The following is a 6561-nucleotide window of genomic DNA, read 5'->3' as shown; positions in this document are numbered from 1 at the left end:
CCAGCTGCACAAAGGAGGGGATTGGAAGGAGGCAAGAGGCGACTCTGGCAGGGTGGAACTGGAATACCTGGTGTTAACACAAGAGGGAGGAGAAATGTCAGCGGGATGGGGGAGGGGCTGTCTTCCTGCTAGCCAGTGCCCGCTCCCTCCTTAGTATCACTTTGTATGACCAGCATGCCTGCTGGAGGCCATGGCTTAATCTTAGTAGACACTAACTTCAGACACAGGCTTCAACGCACTTTTATACCATTAGCATTGCTACAAACCTAGACAAGATGTCAGCAGCTGCATCTGCATAGGCTTTATAGCTCAGGAAGGCAGACTGGGCAGTGTCTGGAAGTCGCTGACGCCTGAGGTTCCTTCAAGCTCCCCTGTCAGCTCAGCTCTTTGTTTCGGTGCTCAGTAAGACTCTCCTGAAAAATAAGGTCATACACAGGTCTAAGTCATTCCAGTCCCATTTCTATGTGTGTGACATTATTCTAACTGTTCAATGTATTGATTCATTTGTCTTTCACAGAAACTTTCAAAATAGGCTGTATTACTCTCATCTTTCAACTTCTCAAAACTTTGGCCAGGTGTGGTAGCACACACCTTTGATTGCAGCACTTGGGAGGCAGAAGCAGGCAGATCCCTATGTGTTTGAGGCCTGCCTGGTCTACATAGCTAGCCCCTGGCCAGCCAGGGGTACACAGTGAGCCCTAGCATAACATACATAAAAAACATAGGTAAGTGTACAGCTTGATAGTTTCAGAGTATATATATATATATTAGATTTCTAAAATAAAAACAACCCCCCCAGGACCCCAACTCCACTTGTAGTCCCCCCCCTTTTTTTGGTCTAAATATCATCCACTTTATTTATTTATTTATTTATTTATTTATTTATTTATTTATTTATTTTTGCTACCTTTCCTAAGGCAGGGTCTCTCTCTCTCTCGTAGGCCTTGAAGTCTTTAAGTAGACCAGGCTGGCCTTGAACTCACAGAAGTCCACCTGCCCTCCTGAGTGCTGAGATTAAAGCTGTGCACCACCATGTTTGGCCCCATCCTTACTTTTTTACCTTTTTAATTTATTTGGGGTTTTTTGGGAGGCAGGGGGAGGTACTGGGTGCTATGGTATGCTTGTAAAGTCAGAAGACAACTAGGAGAAGCACTTCTTTCTCTTCCTACCGTGTGGGTTCTGGGAAACCTCACTCAAACCATCGTGGTTGGCAGCAGACACTTCAGTCTTTTGAGCCTTCTTGCCCCCACCCTTGAGACCCCTTTAAGTAGTATCTTGCTGTGTAGTCCAGGCTGTCTGGAGCTCACTATGTGTAGCTCAGGCTAGTCTTGAACTCCTGGTAGTCTTCTTGTCTCCGCTGACCCAGGGCTGGGATTACAGGTGTGTGCCGTCTCACACCCTTCGCTGCCTTTACTTTGTGTGTGTATGTGTGTTATATGTGCTTATGAATGTATGTGCAAGTGCACTACCTCCATGTGCAGAGACCAGAGGACACCACAGGGTGCCCTGCTCTGTCACTCCCCACCTTATTCTTTGGAGAGAGGATCTCTCTCGCCGAACCTAGAGTTAGGCTGGAGCCTAGCAAGCCCCAGTGGTTCTCCTCTTTCCCCTTCTTCCCTCAGGGCTGGGCAGCCATACCTGGCTTTTTATGTAGGTGGTGTGTACTCTTGCTGGCACAGTAAGCCACCTCACCAGTCCCTTGATCTTACCTGTAACATCAGAGTTCAACAGGTAAGGAAACGTGACTGTAAATCCCGATCACGTGACCTCTAATCCCAGCATTCAGGAGGTGAAGTTGAGGATCAGCAGTTCAGGGCCAACCTATACAACACAATGAATTTGAGAGTAGCCTAGGCTACACAGTGAGGCCCTGTCTCAAAAAAAAAAAAAAAAAGAAGAAAATGAAAATACCAATAAAAGGAACAGTCAAATAACTTTTATCTAGATGAGGAAATATTGGGAAGTATTGTTATCTACATTTTACAGGTGAGGGAACCAAAACAAAAATTAATTAAGCAACTAGCTCAGATCATCTACCTGGCATCTGGCATCTAATCTTGGCCAAGATGCTGCTTGGCCATGTGACAGATCAGGTGTCTGTCCTGAAGCTGTTCCTTCATAAAAAATGGTGGTAATGATTCCACGCCACCCACGCGCTACACTGTTGTGAGGTTTTACCAGTCCTCTCAGGTCCTGACTCAGTAGGTCAGGAGAAGGAGGCAGAAAGCCTCAGACCGTGGGAACCAGTGTTGTGAAAATAGCTATGCTGGGCATAGTTCATGCCGTATTCCTAATACTCAGGAAGCTGAAGCAGGAGGATCACTGGAAGTTTGAGGCCAGCCTGGGCTCCATAGTGAATTTAAGGCTAGCCTGGGCTACAGAGTGAGACTTTGTCTCAAGAGAAAAAAAGAAAAGCAGCTTGAAGCTGCCCCTAGTCTCAGGAATTCTTTCTTGTTCGTTCTTTCTCTCTCTTTCTCTTTCTTTCTTTCTTCCTTTCTTCCTTTCTTTCTTTCTTTCTTTCTTTCTTTCTTTCTCTCTTTCTTTCTTCCTTCCTTCCTTTTCTCCTTCCCTCCTTCCTTCCTTTTCTCCTTCCTTCCTTTTCTCCTTCCTTCCTTTTCTCCTTCCTTCCTTTTCTCCTTCCTTCCTTCCTTCCTTCCTTCCTTCCTTCCTTCCTTCCTTCCTTCCTTCCTTCCTTGTTTTGGTTTCTGAGACAGGGTTTCTCTGTGTGTGCAACAACCTTAGCTGTCCTGGAACTAGCTCTGTAGACCAGGCAGCCTTAAACTCATAGAGATCCACCTGCCTCTGCCTCAGCTGGGATTAAAGGCATGTGCCACCACTGCCCGGCTCTTCTTTTTTCTTTTTTTTTCTTTTCTTTTCCTTTTTTTTTACATCTCAAACAGATTTATTTTTAAAGGAATGGCCTAAGGGAGGGAAAAAAAGGGGGGGGGGATACAGAAGTATGGCCTAGAAAATAAATACAAATGTAAGCTGTTTTACTAATTATTTTATAACCACAAACTCGTACAGAGGATGATGCTCCACACAAAACACAACAGATTCAAACAAGGTGTTCCCTTAGCAAAGCTAAAGAGTCAGTCTCTGGTATTTGGAATTTAGGATGCAGTCCTTGTTTTTGGATGGATTGCTGGGTGTTTGGCACAGTCCATGCTTTTAACCAGATTTGGACAGAAGAATGGCCACCTGACCCAGGTAGAAGTAGATGAAGTGTTTGGTTTCATGTGTCACATAACTACCGAAGTTCCGCCCCACAATGCAGTGCCAGGTGGGGTTGTACTTCTTGTCAAATTCCTTCTTGAGGGGCTGAAGAGGTGGTTCAGAGGTTAAGAGCATTGCCTGCTCTTCCAAAGGTCCTGAGTTCAATTCCCAGCAACCACATGGTGGCTCACAGCCATCTGCAATGAGGTCTGGTGCCCTCTTCTGGCCTGCAGGCATACACACAGAATATTGTATACATAATAAATAAATAAATATAAAAAAAATCCTTCTTGATATGGGCCGCAATATCCTTTTCTATGTTGTACTTCTCCAACGCCTGAGTAGCGCACTCCACCGAGTTCTGTGGCATCTCTTCCGACATGTCTGCATTTTTGATCACCGCCTTCCGGTCGCACATGGTTGCCGTGGAGCAGGGGCCAGCCGGCTGCTGCGAGCTCCCGAGGAAGGTGCTGGCGCCGCTCAGGCAGCAAAGAAGAGCCCTTCGCTACCGAAGCCGTGAAGCATCTCTCTTGTTTTTTTCTTAATGAATTTATTTGCTCTACTTAAGTGATGATGATGACAGTGATAAAGATGACAGCAACATCTAGAGCCAGGCATAGTGGTCCTAAGGTTAAGAGAGGATTCAAGGTCAAGGTCAGCCTGGGCTATACAGTGAGTTCTAGACCAATCAGGGACACTATTTCAAAACTAACCAACCAAACCAACATACCTAAGAAATAGAATGAAACTTGTAAAAGAGGAATTCTTTGCTCAAATTAAAATTTAATTTGACATCTATATCCTGATCCCCCTGCTCAAGTGGGCTTTACTGTGTATAATAATAACAGACATTCCTTTATAAGAAAGAGAAACTTTTTTTTTTTTGAGACAGGATGGTTTTGAACTTCTGATGCTCTTGCCTTCACATCCTACATGCTGGGTTCCAGGGCACCTTACCTGGCTGAGAAGAACTTTTAACTTTAAAGATTTTTATTTTATTTATGTGTATTTCCGTGTGGGTATGTGCATGTGGGTGCAGAGGCCCGAAGAGGACATTAGATCCCTGGAGCTGGGGTTACCGGTGGTTTTGCTGTAAGCTATATGACATGGATGCAAGGAACCAAAATCTGGTCCTCTGCAAGAGCAGCAAGTGTGCTTAACTGCTGAGCCATCTCTCCAGCCTTGGAAAAGAACTTTCTGTTGTAGTAATATGAGCAGCGGGCTACTTTCCCCGGCACCCTGCCGCCCGCATGGCTAAGAGCGGCGGGTCAGGCTGCATCCGGCCACCGGCTAGCTTTACCCGAAATAATTACACACAAACTGTATTCTTTTAAACACCGCTTGGCCCATTTCTATCTAGCCTCCTCTAGGCTAGCTCTCGCACCTGGACTAGCCCATTTCTAATAATCTGCTGTAGTCCACGAGCTGGCTTACCAGGAATGATCTTAACCCACGTCTGCCTGGAGTGGGAGAATCATGGCGATTCCCTGACTCAGCTTCTTTCTCCCAGCCTTCCGCTCTGTTTACTCCACCCACCTAAGGGTGGGCCTATCAAATGGGTCTAGCAGTTTCTTTATTGCTTAACCAATGAAATCAACAGATTGATATATGACACTCCCCCATCATTCTGTTTTCAAACAAAAACAGAATGTTAAGCCAGATGGTGGTGGTGCATGCCTTTAATCCCAGCACTTGGTAGACAGAGGCAGGTGGATCTCTGTGAGTTTGAGGCCAGCCTGATCTACAGAGCAAAGTTCCAGGACAGCCTCCAAAAGCTACAGAGAAACCCTGTCTTAAAAAAAAAAATTAAAAAAGAGTACTATGTAGCCAGGCATGGTAGTTCATGCCTTTAATCCCAGCACTTGGGAAACAAAAACAGGAAGATCTCTGTGAGTTTGATACCAGCCTGGTCTACATAGGGAGTTCCAAGCCAACCAGAGATACATAGTGAGACTTTATCTCAATAAACCAAAGAAAGTAAATCTTAAGGCAGACAAACAGTGTATTAAAAAGGCAATCCAAGTGCAGTCTCAAAGCAAGGCTGCTGAGTTCTAGATCCCAAAGGCGGTCACAGTGAGGAGGAGGTCCTCCCTGGGGTAGGGGTGTGCGATGGTTTCTGTCCGAGGTCTTAGAATACCCACTGAGAAAGAACGACACAAATCCTATGCTAAGATGTGGTCCAGGGACCAGAGCAAACTGTGGAGTTTAAGGATTAAGATAGAGACAAGGACCCATGAGATGCACACCCCGTCCAATCAAATCCTGACTGAAGTGTTCTTTATCTGCCCACCCCAAAAGACAGCTCTCCTCAGGATGCCTCACTCTCCTTGAATGGGCTCCTCCCCTTCTGAACGTTGTTTTCGCCACAGGCTCCCAGATCTCACACCGGTGAAAGTGAAAAAGAAGGGGGCACAAATGCCCTTTGTGGATTAGGGTAGTCTGATTCCTGATGGATCCCTGCGGCCCTGTCTCTCACAGGCAAATGAAAACAGACTGGAAGTTTCACAACTTTAGAGAGGGGAAGTGACTCACAGGCTTGAAATTTAAAAAGAGGCTTTTTTTTTTTTTTTGTAGGGGAAAGGGCAGAAAAAAGACGTCAGATTAGAAAAAGTCATAAGGGATGGGGTGGAACGACAGTGGACAGACCAGATATCTGCTTAGAGTAACACCAAGCAGGAAGGAATTATTTGACCGCTTTTTTCATCATCATCATCAGAAGAATTGGGGGTGGGGTTGCGGGGACAGGGTCTTGTTATGTAACCTGGTTGGCTTAATACGCATTATGTAGCCCAGCCTGGTCTCAAACTTGTAGCAATCCCTCTGCCTCAGACTCCTCATTGCTTCAGCTCACAACCGTTACTTCAGTTCCTAGTGATGCCATGTTGTCTTCCAGCCTCAGAAGGCACCTGCACAAAGGTGGCATATAAACACTCACACAAAACAAAATCTTAAAAAAAAAAAAAAAACAACACTCAGAACTTCTTTGACATTTTGGACTTCTTCAGACATTTTATGGCTTACTTTTTTTTGTGTGTGTTAACACAGTGGTGTCTTTCGCAGTGCTGGCGATCGATCCAGACATACATTTTTTAAAAAATATTATTTATTATGGATACAATATTCTGTTTACATATATGCCTGCAGGCTAGAAGAGGACACCAGACCTCATTACAGATGGTTGTGAGCCACCATGTGGTTGCTGGGAATCGAACTCGGGTCCTTTAGAAGAGCACGCAATGCTCTTAACCGCTGAGCCATCTCTCCAGCCCCCAGACATACATTTTAACTAGCCAGTTTGGACCCTTGGACACACTGGCATGCTTTTTGCATGATGCAACATTGGTT

The sequence above is a fragment of the Microtus pennsylvanicus genome, chromosome 13 (assembly GCF_037038515.1).
Source record: "Microtus pennsylvanicus isolate mMicPen1 chromosome 13, mMicPen1.hap1, whole genome shotgun sequence".
Lineage (NCBI taxonomy): Eukaryota > Metazoa > Chordata > Mammalia > Rodentia > Cricetidae > Microtus > Microtus pennsylvanicus.
The sequence above is the reverse complement of the archived record's forward strand: the minus strand, read 5'-3'. Positions refer to the sequence as shown.